Raw genomic sequence first — 20,843 nt, forward strand, 5'->3', positions numbered from 1 at the left:
ACTAAAGTAACAGGAGGGCAGAAGACATCCAATTAAAAACACAATGCATTATTATTTCTCAGCTCCCCCTCTCTGCCGTTTCCCAAAGCCCTTCAGATTATATAACAGCTCAGTGTCAAGGGAGCCAGCCTGTGGAGGACAAGTTGGGGGGGTGGGGGGGGGGGGGGGGGTCTTTACCGACGATACGGCTCACCAACTCCGGACTTTCCCCAGCAGCTTGCATACTACCCCTCCCTGCTCCACCTGCTCCTTCCTCCCCTTCCACCCAGCGATGAGCCCACCCCTTTCTTTGCTCCTCCACTCCCCCCCCCCCACACACACACACATACACATATATACACGCACAGAATCTTGAATGCACAGGGATTGCAGCAACAGCAGCAATGTGGGATGGAGATCTCCGCTGCGTGTATGAGTGCCTTTTCCTGGTGAGTGCAGGGACAAGAGCGGTTGAGTGTCAGTGATGCTTGAATAAGGTGTTGTTAGGGAGAATGGAGGGGGGGATTGGAGTAAAAAGGCAAGAGGAAAAGCGGGAATACATCACTGTGGTTTGGAGACAACGTCTGTCTGCTTTTTCCCCTCTCGATAACCTGATTCTTTGCTGGATGTGCGACAACTACTCCAGCTGTCACTGCACTGGCTGCCTCTCTCTCAATACTCCCCTACCCTGTGAGAACTGCTCAAGTGGCTGGACGGCATCCTGGCACATGGTGAATACATGGATGACCAACGGATCTACAGGGTATCTGAGCTTTCTTATCAATTTCACCTCTGATTTGTTTTCCAAGGTAAGATACTTACTTGTTTTCATGGTTATTGGAGTTGCACACATATTCTCATGCATTGCAGTAAGAGTTAATTGCCCTAAAATCATAACTAAATGAAAGTGTGAATAAGTAGCATTCATAACAATTCAACAGATTCCGCTTAAACTCTTTGTGTTCATTGGATTTGATTCATATTTGCATTAAATCTTATTCGAATAGAGAAGAGGGGTGTGTGCAGGAAGACATTTAATGATAAAATAAATACTAAGAAAATAAACAGATTTAGGTTTTTGTCCACTGAGCTGAGATGAGGAAAATGAGTGGTTGTGTCATTTGACATTGATTAGTACTACTCAACATGATACATGTCTTTGTAGCTGCTGATAGATGTGCAGCGCCTAAGTAGTGAGGCAAAGGCTGATTATTGCGATTGCTACACATGTGGATTGCCAGGGCTTGATAGAGAAGAATATTGATGAGAGCTCACTAATAGACTATTGTGTATTCATATGTATCAGAGGATGCACTATAGAAGCCCACATCAAGTTCTGTGAACTACATAAACCCAATTTGTTTTTCAACTCCAATATGATGGCAGCTAATTTCAGACTTATCATGGCCAATATGTTTGATCTGGAGGGCTCTAGGGTATTGCATCACATACAGGGAGGGCTGCACTTGTATTTGGTCTCAGCTGTAGCCTCTACCCAAACCTCTTTATTCTGCAGGTCATGCCTATACTACCAAATATCATGCAAAACATTCAGTTTTAATGTGTAACTGACCTTTTTATATGTTGTGCTTAGTATTTTCTTGTTAAACTTGCCTTCATCCCACTGTATATGATAACTCAAACAATTGTTCCATCCCTTATTTACCTATGACCTCCTGAAGAGTGGTGCTCCAGGGGAAGAAATCCTTTTTCATATCTACATTTTAAGCCTACTCTCCTAAAGGACTTATTTTACAGCACATGCTTCTATGGAGATATAAGCTTCTGAAATCACAGTTCCCCATAATGGACACTGCAACTTGGTAATAAATGTTTAAACCAAATAAAGTCATAAAGCAAACTTTCACAGGAGTAGCTTGTGGCTAGGATAGATACAAATAGCTCTGTGTGACAGCTGGAATAAAGATGATGTGCCTGTCTTCTCTTAAAGCTGGCTGACACTGCTTTTAACACAGCATAGAGTGAAAATGTATTATTGCAACAGGGCACAATCTAATCTCTGCACAAACCCTGCACTGGAGCAACTATACAAAATTACATTCTAATCTTTTTTTACATTTCATGTACAAGAAAAAAAGGCAATATGATGTGCTGTTTCTTGTCATCCTTTAAACGTGCTTCTGGATGTATGGTCAGTGCAATGTCACACTGTAATTAATGGAAGAGCTAAAGATTCCTTGCACAAGAACGATTAATTGCACGACAGGCTGCATATTAGATGATTTGCAAAAGTTATAATGAGGAATATGCATGCTACATTTAAATAAACAGATGTTTAAAAGCGTCTTACTAAGACAATGAACTAAAACACTCAAGACTGATCCATGTCTAGAAGCACTCAGTATGCTGTGAGAATAGCTAAAAGTGTTAGGCCACTATCGTTACTTAACCATTAATGAGGGTGACTAGACAGTGTTATCATATGTAAATATCCTCCTGATGCACTTCAGTATTTATTATGTTTATTCAGCCAGACATGGATGCAAGCTGATGCAAGCAAAGCTGCATCAATTTTCTCTGGTTCGTGATGAGGAAAAAATCATGAGTCAGCACTGTTGCAGGCCTGCTTTTGCATTGAAAATTGATCCAAGCCAACTCTAAATGTCCTCATAAACAGAGATGTTTCTACAGGATTCTGGTCAGGTCACAATAATGGATGAAGTTACTGTAGCCAAAGATGCTTTATAACCCCCCCCCCCACACACACACACACACACACACACACACACACACACACACACATAGCATGCGGTTTGAAGAACTGAGGGGCAATTGGAGCAGACAACATGGTCTGTCAGGGTACATAAGGAGATTTCAGAGGATTACTTTTGCAATTTTAGACTCAATGCATTATTCATAATCCTTTGGATAGCTGGGGCCAAATCAGGGAAGGACCTCAGGTCATTAGCAGAGATCGCTTGCTGTGAGGAGGACGAGAAAAGAAGGCATCGAAGATGAAAAAGTGACATTCTCTTACAAGTTGAAGTATTCCACGTATAATAACAATCTCTCTCTCACTCAGATCTCACTCTCTCTGTATCTGATTTCCAACAAGCAATTAAGTAGGTTTTCTTGGTTTCCTTTTTTGTTTTGTTGGATTGCTGTTTAGCTGCTTTACATGCCTTACATGACTGCTTAAGGAAATCACATGCGCTCAAAGAAGACTTCCTGCATATGTGATTACCTTTTCAGTGGTGTGAGATTGGGGTTTCTGAGTGTGAAATAGCATGATCTCATGTGAAGCGGCCTTGAACAAATTATTTTTTTTTTATCTCTGTAACCACTTCAACAAACAACTTGACAATTCAAACTGCTTAGCAAGCAACCATACTATTGGGCAAAATTCATCTGGTCCATATCACAAAACCACTGTATGTAAATTCAGAATACAGTGTACCATGTTGTTTTGGCATAATGAGAATAAGTCCTATATTTTTGCACAGTTTTTATCATGTGGCTTTAAAGTAATGCAAATATTGAAGAATAGAACTAACAGTTATTGTATTCCATTGCAAACATAATCATATTTCTTTAACTTTTGCTCATTTTGTTAAGTAAGGCTTTTACAATTGTATGTATTCATTGGAATGTCTTGCAACAGAGCAAAATAAAATTGTACATAGTTCCAAAGTTGCTCCTCTAAATCAGTGCTTTGTAAAATCACGCTTTACTGCACGCCTTTTAAGATATGTGCCCACTTACTTTACACGTCTGAAGATTTTTTTCTTCTTTTTTTGGCAGTTCTTTGTAAAATACCTCAAGCTCAGTCAGAGGGATTAGTGAGTGTAAACATCAGTTTCAAAATAATTAGTGGTTGGTAATATGAGCTACAATATAAATAAATGGATTAGATTAGGAAATTGATAGGCCATTCTAACACCTTAATATGCTTTGGTCTAAATCATTCTGTTGCAGCTTTAACTGAACGTTTAGTTAATTTGCTGGAAGGTAAACTCTGAGTAAGTCTCAAGTCTTTTACAGACTCCAACAGGTTTTCTTTGAGGAGTGCTCTGTATTTGCTCAAAACATCTGTAAACCTATCCACTTGTGTCTTCATATCCTGGACCTTGTGCTGATATATGGTGTTGATTGTGCACAAATAACAGTATTTCCTCCTAACCCTGTCTTGTCAGACCAATTTTTAAATCTTTGGGTTTAATTTTACTTAGTGCTCCACCCCTGACAGAGTTATTCTTTATGGTAGGTCATTATCAGACCATGCTGCACATTTTAAAGAATCATATTTTATTTCCTCTCTATCATAAAAACAACAGCACAGGGCAGCAATTTACTTTGTTCCACTTGACAAAATTGACGTCCTTGTTCATAGTGTTACTTCCTCATTACGTGCTGCATTAGCTAATGTAGCATTCGACATTCTTGAAAAAGAACCTCATTATTCATAGAAGGCTGGCTTTCTGGTTTATTCAGATCAGCATACTTTAAAGCACAAAGCTAGGAAATTGAAGAGAAAATGGCACTCCACACACCTAGAAGAGTCTTACTTAATCAGGAAAAATAATCCAGTGTAGTATAAAACACGTTGCCAAACAATAACAGGATGTTTTTCTACATTAATGGAGTAGAATGAGAAAAATACTTTTTTTTTCTTTTTAGTACGGCTGCCAGAGTTTTGTTCAACATTTTGCAAAACACATTTTCTTGCAATTCACAGTTATGCACTGCTTTATATTGGTCCATAACAAAAAATCTCAATAACACATATTAAAGTTTGTGGTGGTAAATTTACTAAATGTAAAAATGTTTGATGGACATGAATGGTCTTGGTATATTCAGTTTCTTGAGAGTTCAGTTTCAGCGTTAAGAGTTTGCATGGGCAGATTATATGGTGTTCTACATAACAGGAGTCCTGCATTAAGTACAACCCCCTGTTTTATGTATCCACTCCTATCTTCTTTTGTGTGTGTTTATGTCTGTATGAGAGGGAGTTTCTGAAGATACTGGCAAAGGTGACTACAAGGCCTACACACTAACACTTCACTGTGGTTTCTTCCCTCTGTCATAGTTAGAGCTGCCATATCAGAAGAAGCAGAAACACCTACACACACACACACACACACACACACACACACACACACACACACACACACGCACACACACACACAAATCCAAAAATAATGCAGTCACAAAGAACAGTTTGAACAGAGTGTGCATTCTTTTAAATTTTCCTTACTAAACAGTACTTGTGTAATTGTCCTACATAATAGAAATTAACATCATAACAATCTCTCCAACTTTTTCTAACTTTTACATTTATGTGAAATAGACAGTAAGGAAAACGTCTTTAAATGTAAATGCCCCACCAGAATAATCACATTAATATATTTACAATGTTGCTGGATGATAGAACATAATTACTTTTGGAAGAACTGTAACACCATGAGTAGCTTGCATTTGTTGGGTTACAAATGATGTATTGGGGTTTATTTATAACATAATGTCTTGTCATATGAAAATGATTAACCGGCTCTCTCAGATGTTTCCTTTCAATATCAGACATCATTTGATTTCCTCATGTTGCCTGATCTATTTCATACTAACAACTGAGTCAGAAAATGTGATTGCTGTTCCGCCATTTTCAGTCATAGATATGGAGTGACAGCAATAACATAAAAGTTTCCATAATTGTCTGATTGGGGCTTTTTTTAGCTGCTTTATCTTAGATAATGACCTACACTAATAAACTATGTGTTGATAGTTTATTAGTGTAGATCAGGTGTTCTCACACTTACTAATTAAAAGTTTAACTGTGCCCTTTAAACGTCGAAAGACGTTTAAAGGGCCAGAAGTATTTCTTAAACTTGCTTGAAATTTACAAAAAGTAAAAATGGCTTTTTACACCAAAATTATAATGTTATGTTTATGTCTAAAAAGCTACTCTAATTTTTTACTTTAATCCATACTTCTATCCCCTCTTTATCAGTCATAACAACCAGGAAAATCAAACTTATCCACAAAGCAACTGTCAGCCATCCAGCATTTTATTTTTGTGCCTAAGCCATTGGTTTAGAAACCCATACAAAATATTTAAACATATACACTACTAAATTAATTAATTAAAAAAACTCAAGAAACTCTTTGAAAACACAAATACATATCTCTATCCATTTAGATGTGGCATGGGTAATTTTTTAGGAGTAAAAGGGATGCCAGGATGGATGGTGTCCTGGGAAATCTCCCTACCAGAGCATCACTGACCTCCTAACCAGTGTAAAGTACAACCTGGTAGTATCAAATGGAACTAAGCAGGATGCCCCAGACTTGTTCTAGTGTATTTAGGTCAGGGGGATGTGGAGGCCAATCAATGGTATTATTTTTTTCCTTTTTTTCAAGGAACTACCAGCACACTCTTACCACATGAGACTGGGAATTATTGTGTGCCAAAAGGAACTCAGGAACCACTGCCCCAGCCAAGGGTCTAAAAATGGCTCTAGGGATTCCATACCTAATGGCAGGCAGGGCGCCATCATTAATCCTGTACAAGTCTGTGGGTTCCTTCGTGGATATGCCTCCCCAGACCAACACTATCCCACCACCAAATCAATCATGCTAAACAATGTTTCAGACAGCATAGCAACCCCCACAGCTTTACCAGACTCTCATGTCTGTAACAAGCTGAGAGTGAACTGGCTCAAAAAAGTTTTGCAAAAGATTTATATTCAGAAAGACGTGAGACAGCTATGTTGTTATGCACGTTGCCATTGCCAATGGCGCAGCCATATACATCACTGACTTGCACTGACTTCCACAGCCATAAAAAGCAATATTCAACTAAAACATTGCAGTTCTGTGCATTTTGATGACATCTCTAGCGAAAAGTATGCATGATATAGGTTTAATCTTCATACAGGGAAGGTTGACAATCGTTCCTTTATTAGTTCTACCAAAGGTTTCAGTGTCACCTGCTCTACCACGAGTAGACTGACTAATTATACAATCAATTTTAACAAACACAAGGTTTCCAAAGTGCTGTACAACAAAATAAAACACACTAAATATATAACACAGTTAAAACACAATAAAAGATGAAGTTGACCATAGAAAGAAAAAAGCAGTAAAACAAAATAAGAAACATGTGCAGTGCCCCACATGATAAAATTATCCATGTATACACATACAAATTAAGACTTTACATGGTATCAAAAGCCAAGGAGAAGAGGTGGGTTTTAAGAAGAGATTTAAAATGAGACAGATAAGAGGCCTATCTAATGTGCAGCAGCAATTTGTTCCAAAGTTTTGGAGCTGCAATGGCAAATGCTCGATCCCCTCTGATCTTAAGCCTAGCTTTAGGCACTGTCAGGAGGAGCTGGTCAGCTGACCTGGGTGTAGGGGTAAAGCAGCTCAGAAAGGTAGGGTGGTGTGAGGCCATTCAAGGCTTTAAAAGCAAATAAAATAGTTTTAAAATGGATGGGCAGTCAGTGGAGAGAAGCTAAAATAGGTGAAATATGCTCATACTTCCTTGTCCCAGTTAAAAGATGTGCTGCAGCATTTTGTAAAAGTTACAGGTGAACCATGGATTACCGAGTAACCCCCATATAAAGTGTGTTACAATAATCCATCCGAGTGGACACAAAGGCATGGATTACTGTCTCAAAGGGCTGTTTTTGACGGACTTGTTCTATTTTTGCAAGCTGCCTTAGCTGGAAAAAGCAAGATTTCACCACAGCTTTTATCTGGCTATCAAATTTAATATAATTTATTTATAGAGGGGAATGCAACATTTAGAGACAGGTTCTGCAATTTATTATATTTTATGACATTTCTAGCAATATTATGCATAATATTTTCATATTGTTCTTTCAGGAAATGTATATATTTCTTTAGTGGTTTTCCTAACCCTAACTCTTAACCCATTTGCTGTTTCAATGAAGGCTGCTATCAATATAGCTGAGTGTCATCAGCATTAATCCCATGCTGTCTGACAATTTTACCAATCATAAGCATATATACACTACTGTTCAAAAGTTTGGGGTCACATTGAAATGTCCTTATTTTTTAAGGAAAAGCACTGTACTTTTCAATGAAGATAACTTTAAACTAGTCTTAACTTTAAAGAAATACACTCTATACATTGCTAATGAGGTAAATGACTATTCTAGCTGCAAATGTCTGGTTTTTGATGTATAGGTGTATAGAGGCCCATTTCCAGCAACTATCATTCCAGTGTTCTAATGGTACAATGTGTTTGCTCATTGGCTCAGAAGGCTAATTGATTATTAGAAAACCCTTGTGCAATCATGTTCACACATCTGAAAACACCTTAGCTTGTTACAGAAGCTACAAAACTGACCTTCCTTTGAGCAGATTGAGTTTCTGGAGCATCATATTTGTGGGGTCAATTAAACGCTCAAAATGGCCAGAAAAAGAGGACTTTCATCTGAAACTCGACAGTCTATTCTTGTTCTTAGAAATGAAGGCTATTCCATGCGAGAAATTGCTAAGAAATTGAAGATTTCCTACAACGGTGTGTACTACTCCCTTCAGAGGACCGCACAAACAGGCTCTAACCAGAGTAGAAAAAGAAGTGGGAGACCGCGTTGCACAACTGAGCAAGAAGATAAGTACATTAGAGTCTCTAGTTTGAGAAACAGATGCCTCACAGGTCCCCAACTGGCATCTTCATTAAATAGTACCCGCAAAACACCAGCGTCAACATCTACAGTGAAGAGGCGGCTGTGGGATTCTGGGCTTCAGGGCTTCAGGGCAGAGTGGCAAAGAAAAAGCCATATCTGAGACTGGCCAATAAAAGAAAAAGATTAAGATGGGCAAAAGAACACAGACATTGGACAAAGGAAGACTGGAAAAAAGTGTTGTAGACGGATGAATCCAAGTTTGAGGTGTTTGGATCACAAAGAAAAATGCTTGTGAGACGCAGAACAAATGAAAAGATGCTGGAAGAATGCCTGACGCCATCTGTTAAGCATGGTGGAGGTAATGTGATGATCTGGAGTTGCTTTGGTGCTGGTAAGGTGGGAGATTTGTACAGGGTAAAAGGGATTCTGAATAACAAAAGGCTATCACTCCATTTTGCAACGCCATGCCATACCCAGTGGACAGTGCTTGATTGGAGCCAATTTCATCCTACAACAGGACAATGACGCTAAACACACCTCCAAATTGTGCAAGAACTATTTAGAGCAGAAGCAGGCAGCTGGTATTCTATCGGTAATGGAGTGACCAGCGCAGTCACCAGGTCTGAACCCCATTGAGCTGTTGTTGGAGCTGCTTGACCGTATGGTACGCAAGAAGTGCCCATCCAACCAATCCAACTTGTGGGAGCTGCTTCTGGAAGCGTGGGGTGCAATTTCTCCAGATTACCTCAACAAATTAACAGCTAGAATGCCAAAGGTCTGCAATGCTGTGATTGCTGCAAATGGAGGATTATTTGACGAATGCAAAGTTTGATGTAAAAAAAATCTTATTTCAAATACGAATTATTATTTCTAACCTTGTCAATGTCTTGACTCTATTTTCTATTCATTTCACAACTTATGGTGGTGAATAAGTGTGACTTGTCATGGAAAACACAAAATTGTTTGGGTGACCCCCAACTCCACAAGTGAGCCTAGAGTTTGAAGAAACTTTATTATTAACATGAACAAACTGGCATCTGTCAGACCAGCCTAATGCATGTATGTTCAAGTCTTTCTATGAGACCATAGTGATAAACTGTATCAAATGCAGCACTTAGATCTAACAGGACAAGTACAGACACAAGTCCATTATCTGAGGTCATGAGAATATCATTAGTGACCTTCACCAGAGCTGTTTCAGTGCCATGATGAGGCCTGAAGCCTGACTGAAACTCTTCAAATAGGTCATTACTTTGTAAGTGTTCACATACTTGATTAGCAACTACTTTCTCAAGAATGTTAACTAGGAAAAAAGATTAGATACAGGTCTGTGACAAAGTGGGCGAGGACACCATTTGCCTCAGTTTATATGTTTTCAGGTAACATTCTTGTTTGCTTGATTTAGCCATATCTTATTTATTCTGTTGTCTGCAAACATATACTATCCTGGGTTTGTTTAGGTTTTGTATTATTTACAGATTATTTACTATAACATCTTGGTTTAAATCAATTCACAATTCCAGATTGTATTTATTGTTCATTTAACTGGTGCATTTTATTTTTGTGAACGTACCTTACTTACCTGTGTTTTAGGAGGAAGTGTTGCCTCACTTCCTGTAATTATAGCTTCCTGTTTAGAGCTGATGGCACAGGAAGGGACAAGGTGAAGAGGGGCAAAGGAGAACTATTTAAATTTGATGCTGTCAAACTTAGGTATTGTTCTGTGTGGCTGTAATTTGATATTGTTATAGTCATACTCAAAAAGATGTTGCTAAAGCGCATTGAAAGCAACATTAGTGAGTTCAAGTGGAAACTGTTTTAGGGATACCTGTTCATGGAAAAATCAATTGAAGGCCATTTTGTCTGCCTGAAAAATCAGGGTATTTAAGCAAAGAAATATGCTGGTGAAGATTCTCAGTCATCCAGGTCATGGTCATTCCAAAGCTACCACCAAGCCACTGGTTTAGATATGTGGATGGCACATTTCTCAAAATCCAGTTAAAAGAAGTGGAAGCTTTCACAAGATACATCAACTCGGTGGACAACAACATCAAGTTTACCAGATAGGATGACAACGACAACAAGCTACCTTTGCTGGACTGTTTGGTGAGTATTGAAGGAGATGGAAACCTCAACAATGAAGTGTTTAGAAAACCCACTCACACAGACCAATATCTTCTTTTTGACTCACACCACCCATTGGAGTACAAACTTTCTGTCATCAGAACCTTACAACACCAGGCCGAGCATGTCCCTACTAAAACAGAAGGGAAGCGCAAAGAACAGCAACACATCAAAAATGCCCTCCAAACCTGTGGGTACCCTAACTGGGCTTTTGTCAAATCAGCAAGAAAATCCAAAAGACATGCTGCAGAACATAATGGTGAGAAGAATAAACACAAAAACATTGTCATCCCATATGTTGCTGGAGTCTCTGAGAAACTCAAGAGGATTTTCTCCAAAAACAAAATCCCAGTACATTTCAAACCAAACAGGACCCTCAGACAGAGGTTGGTGCATCCCATGGACAAAAGCCCCCAAACCTAAGATAAGCGGAGTGGTGTATGCAGTTCAGTGCAGTGAGGAATGTTCTGATCTTTATATTGGACAAACCAAACAACCTCCAAACAGTCGCATGGCTCAACACAGGAGGGCTACCTCTTCAGGACAAGACTCTGCTGTCCACCTACACCTTAAGGACAAAGGACACTCTTTTGAGGACCAAAGAAGACAGATGGTTTGAAAGGGGTGTGAAGGAAGCAATCTATGTTAAGAGAGAAAAAAACAACCATAAACAGAGGAGGAGGCCTTAGGTTCCAACTCTCAAAAACGCATAATACAGCAATAGGGTTAATTCCAGCCAATCATCACCTCAATCCTCACCCTCATACAGGTGATCAAAACATCGTTCCTGTAAATCAGGCCAATAACGACCCTAATGACTCTCTGTTGCGGAGGAGTGGACCAGTTTCGGTTCAATCTGTGGGCATACAATGACTTTAACGACTCCCCATTACTAAGGGGATGGGCCTGTTTTGGTTCAATTTGCATGTTATCTAAGTCATTGCAAGGCCTTCATTGGGCAGTAGTATAAAGTTTGCAACTCCACATTACTCCAGACTTTTTAAATTAAGAAAGATTCCGGGATAGGAAGCGAAACATCTTCAAACTTCGGGAAAAAGTCCAGTTGTTTTGTTTTTTACTTTTTTGGAATTAAGCAAAGAAATTTGAGATGTTCAGGAGGGAAACAAGGGATTAAGGAAAGATGACAGAAGAAGTGGGAAGAGGGTAGAACTGGAAGGTGGCTTTACAGTATTAAAAAAAGTTGGTACAATCAGGAGAACATGAAGAAATACAAAAGAGGAAACCATCATATCCAGATAACATTTTAGTCATACAGGGTTAAATAAATCCAACAGGAAATTATGATTTCTGTTTTCAAGAAGAGACAGTAAAACATGTTTTGTTATTATGTTCTAAATATTCTGTTGAGAGAAGGGAATTAGTATGTAGATAACAAGAAAATAAATTACAGTTAAATATATAACATATTTTGGACAAAATTTCTACTTCTGAATATTTTTGTTATTTAATAAATAACCTCAAGAAAACAAAATTGATAGAAAGTATATAAGATGTATTTTTTTAATTATTATTATTATTAATATTTTACTTTTTTGTGGGAGAATGTATATGTAGCATCCCGATCCACACTCCATTCCAGTAGATGGTGGTAATGCACATCAATAAGTTGATTGACAACCGCCATAAAAAAAATAATAAGAAGAAGATGTTCAGGAGGGAGAAAATAACCAGGTCAGTGTAGCTGAGTGCACTTGACATTCATTTTGGTTGTTTTAAGTTCAGTTATGATCTGTTGAGCCATGTTAACCTCTGAGTAATTTTTGGGGGAATTTTGTAAATATTTTTTACTGCCTTCTTTAGCCACTATGGCCAGGCTATCTCACAAGGTCTTTAATTTATTAAGTCATCTTGATCAAGAGATGGGTTCTTACGTAAAGGTTTAACAACAGTTACTTTAAAAGCCTGTGGTACACATCCATTCATCATGTATAAAATGGGGGCATTAATCAAGGGAAACACCTCCTTAAATAACTTGGCTGGGATTGGGTCTAACATACAAGGTTTAGATGAAATAAAAAATGTACATAGCTCAGAAAGCTTTACTGCATCTACACTGTTCAAACACCGATTAGGTTCTAAAGATTCCTCCAACACTGCCTCATTTACTGAGGACGATTTAATCAAGTTTGGAAGGATGCCAATTGTTTTATTTTAAATGGAATACATTTTATTTATGAACAATCCCATAAAGTCATTACTGCTTGCAGCTGAGAGAATGGATAGATCAACAGAGCTATGACTGGGTAAATTTGGCAAGTGTACTAAAGAGAAACCTAGGATTATTTTTATTCCCCTCTATTAATGAGGAAAAATATGCTCCTCTAGCTCTGCAAATGGTCTTTTTATACAACACTAGACCGTTTTTCCACATTAAGTAGGATTCCTCTAGAAGTGTAGAGCACAATTTTCTCTCCAATTTCTTATTGTTGTGCTTCAAAGAATGCAGCTCGACATTAAACCAGAAAGCCAGCTTCCTATGAATAATCACCATTTTTTATCCCAGGGGGCTTTGTTGTCTAATGCAAAACAAAACAAGGAAGTGACACCATCAGCAATGGCGTCAATTTGTGAATTGGAAGAAACAGCTTTGCTGCGATCTGCTAGGCATTTATGTGACACTGAGGAAATTAAAAGGGGGTCAGAATTATCTGATAAAGATCCACTATAATGAAACCTTCTTTTGGGGGTGGAGAACTCAGTTAAATTGAATTAAAAGGTTATTTAAAATGGTCAGATAGGACGGTTGTGAGGAAATATTGTTAATGCTTCACAATCAATGCCATATATCCGCACAAGGTTTATGCACATTTTGAGCAAAACCAATTGAATCTAGGATAGTTTTAAAGGCTAAATTAAAGTTATCACACTCAGTGTCAACATGAATGGTAAAATCCACCACTATAATAACCTTGTCAGTGTTTAACACTAAATCAGGTAAGAAGTCTGAGAACTAAAAACTGAGAGTAAGGGCCTGGTGGACAATACAAAACAACAAACAGAAGAGGTCCTATTGCTTTGTAGTTTGGATAAGGGAAACTGAGGGTTACATTTTCAAAAGGACTGTAGTTATTAATTGGTCTGAGACAGTTGCTACTCCTCCTCCTCTTCCCGTAGTTCTGGGAATGTGGAACTTTAAATAATTAGAGGGAGTTGACTCATTTATACTAACGTAGTCCTCTTGCAGCCAGGCTTCTGTAAGACAAAATCAATCAATCTGATCATCAGAAATCAATTCATTAACTAACAAGGAGAGACCTTATATTCAATAAACCACATTAAATTGTTTTATTTTTTGGTTCAAGTTTAGTCTTGTTGATTTTTATGAGATTTTTAGGATTTGCTCCTTTTAGATTAGATTTTATTCTGTTTAGTTTTGGTGTGAAAAACTACGGCTCTGCTTCTCGCTCTGGACCCTGGGTTGTCAGCATTTTGGAGGACTAATGAATCCGACCAGATCCGACTAGAAAGAAAAGGCTGCACCATCCAAAGTCATCCAAATTTTCCTCAGAAAATTTGTCAGTTATCATTTTAGCCCACATCGTTTTCAGGACACCACCTAGACAACCAGTGGTTGAATGATGATATCCAGCTAAACAAATAAATGGAAGGCAGGGGACCAGAGAAAATTATGTAGTCCAACATTGTTTTAGCAAACGTACACACTGAAACAACATTAACTTTAGTGACCTCTGATTGGCGTAACCAGGTGTCATTACCGCAAGAGTGAATAACAATCTTACTGTATTTACACTTATCCTTAGCCAGCAGTTTCAGGTAGGATTTGATGTCACCCATTCTGGCCGCTGGCAGGCATTGGAGTATGGTCCCTGGCGTCTCAAGTGCCACGTTTCTGACTATGGAGCTGGCAATTACCAGAGTCGGCTTCTCAGTCGGTGTGTCGCTAAGTGGGGAAAATCTGTTAGAAACACAGACGAGTTGGTGGTGAACCTGGGGCTGGAATCTAGAGCTATGGTTCCTGCATATTGTCACTCATCCGGCCTGGTTACCCGGCTGCTCGGGTGCTGCTGGAGGACCGCTACGTGAAGCTAATCTCTGTGGCTTCGCAGTAGCTAAGGGGTGGCTAGCTGCTGTTTTTTGAACAGCACAGAATCGGGTCTACAATTCTGACACCCTCGCCTCCAAAGCTACAAAAGCACCAAAAAAAAAAAAAAACAGATGGGGGGATCATTTTGTGTTTTATAAATGAACATAACAACAAGGTTATGTGGCCTGCATGCTGTCTGGTTCGAGACAGCATGCAACTTGTCCTGGGCAGTGTTGCCAACTCCTCAGTAAGGAAAGTAGCTATTGGCTGTGCTAAAAGTCGCTAGAAGTTGCTGAATGACGTCATCGCCTAATTTGCTTAATCTGCCACATGATGTGATGTGCATATTATTGACGCTGTGGGAGAAATAACGTTGTTAAAGACAAAAAGTGAGTAAAAACACTCAGAATATATATAGAGCTACTTTTTTCTGTCCATTAATGTTTATTTATTATTATTATTTATTTATTTTATTTTTATTTTTTATCCATGTTTATTTTATTACAATACTAACCCTCCTCCTTTACCCGGGTTTGAGACCGGCACAATGAACCATAAAGAGACACTATGGCGGAGTTACAAAAAAATTAAATTTTTTTTTAACGTTTTCTTTTTTCCCTTGTGGTCCACCAAGGAGTCTACAAATCACAGTAAAATACGCACATGTGGCTGTGTGAAATGCCGTTATTTATTTAGGATAAAATATTTCAAATTCAGTTACTTATGATCAACCTGCGCCGTAAATCCCGGCGCATGCGTGCTTCATTTGCAGTCTGGACGCTGAGGGTAAACATGCTGTGGCTCTGACTGCAGCGCTGAGAGGGACTCCTGCGATAGCGGGAGAACAGGGTTGGGACTGGGGAGGCGCCCCACGGCAGCACCTGCCGCTGGAGGACAAGAGTAGGAACGATACGTGCTTTCACGTGAGAGTCTCCAAAAGTCGCTAGATTTGTCGCTAGTCGCTTTTTTGAAAAAGAGTCGCTGGAAGGGTCTGAAAAGTCGCTAAATATAGCGACAAAGTCGCTGAGTTGGCAACACTGGTCCTGGGTGGGAGGGTTGAGAAATCGGCTGCTGCTGCTTGTCTTGTGACGCTCCCTGCAAATCTTCATCATCCACAAAAAGTTTGTTCTGTAACATTACCATGGCTGTTTGTCACGTCATCTACTCTTGACCTTTTCTGTTGATTTTTCTGGCCGAAATATGACAAAATACTTGTCATATGTGGACGTCCATACTGCCCCACGTTCTCATTCATTACTTGGTTAGCTAGCAGCTGCTCTTTCAGGTAGCTAGCTAGATCCAGTAGGTTAGACTATTGTTTTTAAACTTGCGCAATCTACTGTACTGTCTGGACTCGGGAGTGGGTATTAGTTTACTTCAATCGCTTTGAGCAGAAAACGTATTAATACTCTTTAAAAACAGACAACAAAAAATGTAATTAACAAATGTGAAGGACACAAGACATGTATTTATATTATTATTGCTGTCAAAAGAGACTGTTTAGCAATTGTTTAGTAACTTCAGGTCCTTTGTTTGGCAACGTAATTCAGCCTTAGTTTGTCAAATACAGAGAAAACAAATTAATAAGCATTAAGGTACGGTTTATGGGTTGGGTTTCTGCAATGTTATCAGCATGGTAAAAACTCATCTTCAGAACCAATGTCTGCTCAAAATGGTGATCTGCACCAAGTAATCTACTTTCAACAGTTATCACCGGTTATTGCACCGTAAACTGCAGAGTTGCTCTGTCTACCTTTACTACTGTCAGCTCCTATGGCAGAGGGATATTTCAGCTGGATACACCCAAAGTGTCTAGTGAAGGGAGGTCTCTTAATAACCGCTCTTTCATCACTTATTTTAGAGCCCAAATAAGCGATTTCACTTTCAGAAACGTGCCCAAAAAAAACGCAACCCATGACTCATGAAATTTACAAGTGCCTTTAGAATAAAACAAGCCCAAAGTGGCATGAAATAAACAGTCTGTGCAACAGTGAGCGCGGTTCTGTTTTGCTACAGTCTCTAGCGCTCTTGAAATTACGGAAAGCGAAGAGGATAAAAGAAACACAGTGCGGAGAGCACAGCGGGGGAAAAACATTAGGGAACGTTGTGTGTGTTTTGACGCGCAATTAACGGCGACAAAAAAATAAATGTCGGCGTTTTGGTCTAACAAAGTAAACGCGTTAATAACGCGTTAAAACTGACAGCCCTAATTTATATACATTTTTTAAAATCCATAATATTACTTATTCAGACCACAGGGTAGGGGAGGAATGTATCCCCCCCAGGGATAAAACATGAATGACCAGAGGGGGGGACGTCACAAACAGGGGTGGGGGGGGGGGTAAATCCCCCGCATGCCCCCCAGCAAATCACACCCAGCATGTACCATTATCACTAAAGGAGGCAGAGGAATAACTAAACATCAGACGCAGAGTAGGAGAGAGGGGGAGACTTAGACATAGACGGAAAAAATAATGGAAGGTCAGGTAAGGCAAGGCAAGGCAAGGCAAGGCAAGGCAAGGCAAATTTATTTATATAGCACAATTCAGTACAAGACAATACAAAGTGCTTAACATGATTAAGATATAGCAAAATAATAAAATGTAGATAGAAAATAGAATAAAAGCAAGTAGGGATAGAATGTAGTAACAAAAAAGAACATTAAAAACAGTAAAACTGTTTAACTAGAACAGTCAAAGGCAATTTTAAACAGATGTGTTTTTAATCTTGATTTAAAGGAACTCAGGCTTTCCGCACTTTTACAGTTTTCTGGAAGTTTGTTCCAGATAAGCGGAGCATAGGAACTAAATGCTGCTTCTCCATGTTTGGTTCTGGTTCTAGGTATGCAGAGTAGGCTGGAGCCAGAAGACCTGAGTGGTCTGAAGGGTTGATACACTGATAACAAGTCTGTAATGTATTTAGGTGCTAAGCCATTTAGGGATTTATAGACTAACATAAGTATTTTAAAGTCTATTCTCTGAGATACAGGGAGCCAGTGTAAGGACTTTAGAACTGGGGTTATGTGCTCTACTTTCTTAGTCTTAGTGAGGACGTGGGCAGCAGCGTTCTGGATCAGCTGCAGCTGTCTGATCCACTTTTTAGGCAGACCTGTGAAAACACTGTTGCAGTAATCAATTCGACTAAAAATAAACGCATGGATTAGTTTTTCCAGATCCTGCTGAGACATCAGTCCTTTAATTCTGGAAATGTTCTTCAGGTGATAGAAAGCCGACCTTGTAATTGTCTTTAGATGCTTTTGAAGGTTCAGGTCTGAGTCCATCACTACTCCCAGATTTCGGGCCTGATTAGTGGTTTTTAGCTGAAGCGACTGAAGCTGTGTGCTAACTTTTGATCTTTACTCTATTGGTCCAAATATTATTACTTCAGTTTTGTTTTTATTCAGTTGAAGAAAATTTTGGTACATCCACGTATTGATTTCTTCTAGGCATTTACTCAGTGCTTGAACTTGTCCATAGTCACCTGGTGACATGGTGATGTAGAGCTGTGTGTCGTCTGCATAGTTATGATAGCTGATGTTGTTATTTTTTATTATCTGAGCTAGAGGGAGCATGTAGATATTGAATAGGAGGGGACCCAGGATGGACCCTTGGGGAACCCCACATGTGATTTTTGTCATCTCTGATGTAAAGTTACCTACTGATACAAAAAAGTCCCTGTCCTTTAAGTAGGATTTAAACCAGTTGAGAGCTGTACCAGAGAGGCCGACCCAGTTTTCCAGACGTTCTAACAGAATGGAGTGATCGACAGTATCAAATGCTGCACTGAGGTCCAATAGAACCAGCACGGTGGTTCTTCCACAGTCTGTATTTATATGGATGTCATTAAACACCTTGATAAGGGCGGTCTCTGTACTGTGGTGAGCACGGAAACCTGACTGGAAAACATCAAAGTGGCTGGTCGTAGTTAATAAGGTGTTTAATTGTTGAAATACAACTTTTTCAATGATCTTACTGATAAAGGGGAGGTTTGAGATGGGCCTGTAGTTCTGGAGTAGAAGTTTGTCTAAATTGTTCTTTTTCAGCAGTGGTTTGATAATTGCTGTTTTTAGGGACTGGGGGAAAACACCTGACAGAAGGGACGCGTTTATTATCTGAGTCAAATCAGACGCTATGACAGGTAAAACTTTTTTAAAGAAAGCTGTGGGGAGAACATCAAGGCAGCTTGAGGAGGAACTTAACTGCTGAATTATCTGCTCTAAGCTTTTGGAGTTTATTTGGCTGAATTGGGACATTTGGTCAAAATCAATTCTGGTAGGAGACAACTTTGGTACTGAACTTAGTATGGATGTACAAACAGATCCTCTAATCTTTTGGATTTTTTCAGTAAAGAAGTTTGCAAATTTGTTGCAGGCCCTGGTGGAGTGGAGTTCGGAAGCCACTGACACAGGAGGATTTGTTAACCTGTCGACTGTGGCAAATAAGACACGAGCATTATTAATGTTTTTCTTAATGATCTCAGAGAAGAAAGATTCTCTTGCATTTTTCAGTTGTAAGGTGACAAAGCCATTTTAGGACTAAAGCTAGGCTATGCTAAAGCTAGGCTAATGACCTCTTACCTCACTGAGAAATGCAAACCATGTGAAACACGAGGAGTTCCCAAACATGAAGTGCAGACACAGAGAATGTGTTTTAAATGTGCTGATGTGTTAGAAACAGAGAGATGTCACAGCACAGAGATTAAAGATAAAATCAAGTCTGGAACACCAAACCCCTATATACACCGCAGCAATAAAAAACAGGAAGTGATGCAATATACCTTACCACGCGGCTATGCAAAACCATTGTTACTCAGAATCAGAGATTCTGATGAATAAAATATGATGTGCAGCATCAACTAGCGAGTGTCTAAGTGACATATTTTTTAAAGGAATAAAGCTCACATAACTTGATACATTTATAGCCATGCGGTGGCCAAGGGTTCTATTTCATATATAATGCTATCATGTCCTGTGAACCACACATCAGTCTATCGTTCATGCTGTCCTTGATGGCAAAATCTTATCATTACGTCATCCCTGGCACAAAGCAGTCTAAAGGTCATTTAAATATAGTGTCTAAAAGAAGGGACATAACAGACTGGACTTCTTGAAGAAGCCTTGGACAGTGTCTGTAGCAAAATGCTGCAGATCTTTTCTGTTGTGTTGTGTGTTATCTCTTCTGCCATTATCTGCTGGGGTAGCATCAGATGCAATTGACTTGAAGCATCAGAGTAAACACCAGAGTTTATATATGAGTGTTAAGTTAGACGTAGGGCTCTTCTGACAGGAATTAAATAAATCCGGGTCAAGTATGGGAAAAGGAGGATTTTGGCATATATCTGCTTGCACATTACTCAAAACTGTTAAAAAACTCACCTTAAAAGTCAAGGGGAAAAGGGTAGCATGAGAGTCTAGGTGTCTCGCATGCAAATGGGTCTACAATTTGGCCAAATTCAAAAACTAGACATGCACACACTCATACACACACACACACACACACACACACACACACACACACACACACACACACACACACACACACACACAACTAGACAAACGCTTCCCCCACCCATCTAAGTCATGGGAATTAGATGTGCCAACCATTTTCATGGTCACACTGTATAAAATCAAACACCAGGGACGTAGCCTGTTTCTACTTCTTAGAATTTTCAATAAACGTTTTGAAGGCAAAAACCCTAGCAGCCTCCGTTGGGGGTTGGAGCTACGAAGAAGAGTGTGGACGAAGAACATTACTGTTAATTAAAATAATGTGAGAACATTCCACTCCTCTTTATATGTTTTGAGGTGGCTCATTCACTTGTCCAGAACAAGTAATTGTAACTGCCCCTATCTTTGGTGATGTCTCTGTACTCTCATTTTTAACATCACTGCTCTCTGGCAGGGGGACTCCTGGTGGCCTGCTGGTATCTGGAAGTGTAGGAGCAGCAGGGATTTTCCGTAGATGACTGCAGTTAGCTTTGCAGTTTGTAATATCCTCCATAGGGTGTCACTACAACATATGACCTGGGGGTAGAACAGTTGCCTTGTATCATCCCTGATG

At 39.3% G+C, this 20,843-nt stretch overlaps 1 protein-coding gene across 2 annotated transcripts in view; it reads left to right on the top strand.

Annotated features, from left to right (window-relative positions):
- Window positions 1-364: 364 nt before the first annotated feature.
- insyn2ab (inhibitory synaptic factor 2Ab) overlaps window positions 365-20,843 on the top strand; it is a 61,258-nt gene continuing 40,779 nt past the window's right edge. For both annotated transcript variants that reach the window (XM_036126767.1, XM_012863948.3), the window contains exon 1: window positions 365-788. The gene's annotated coding sequence lies outside the window, so the exon portion shown is untranslated. The remainder of the gene's footprint in view (window positions 789-20,843) is intronic.

The sequence above is a fragment of the Fundulus heteroclitus genome, chromosome 22 (genome assembly GCF_011125445.2).
Source record: "Fundulus heteroclitus isolate FHET01 chromosome 22, MU-UCD_Fhet_4.1, whole genome shotgun sequence".
Taxonomy (NCBI): Eukaryota; Metazoa; Chordata; class Actinopteri; order Cyprinodontiformes; family Fundulidae; genus Fundulus; species Fundulus heteroclitus.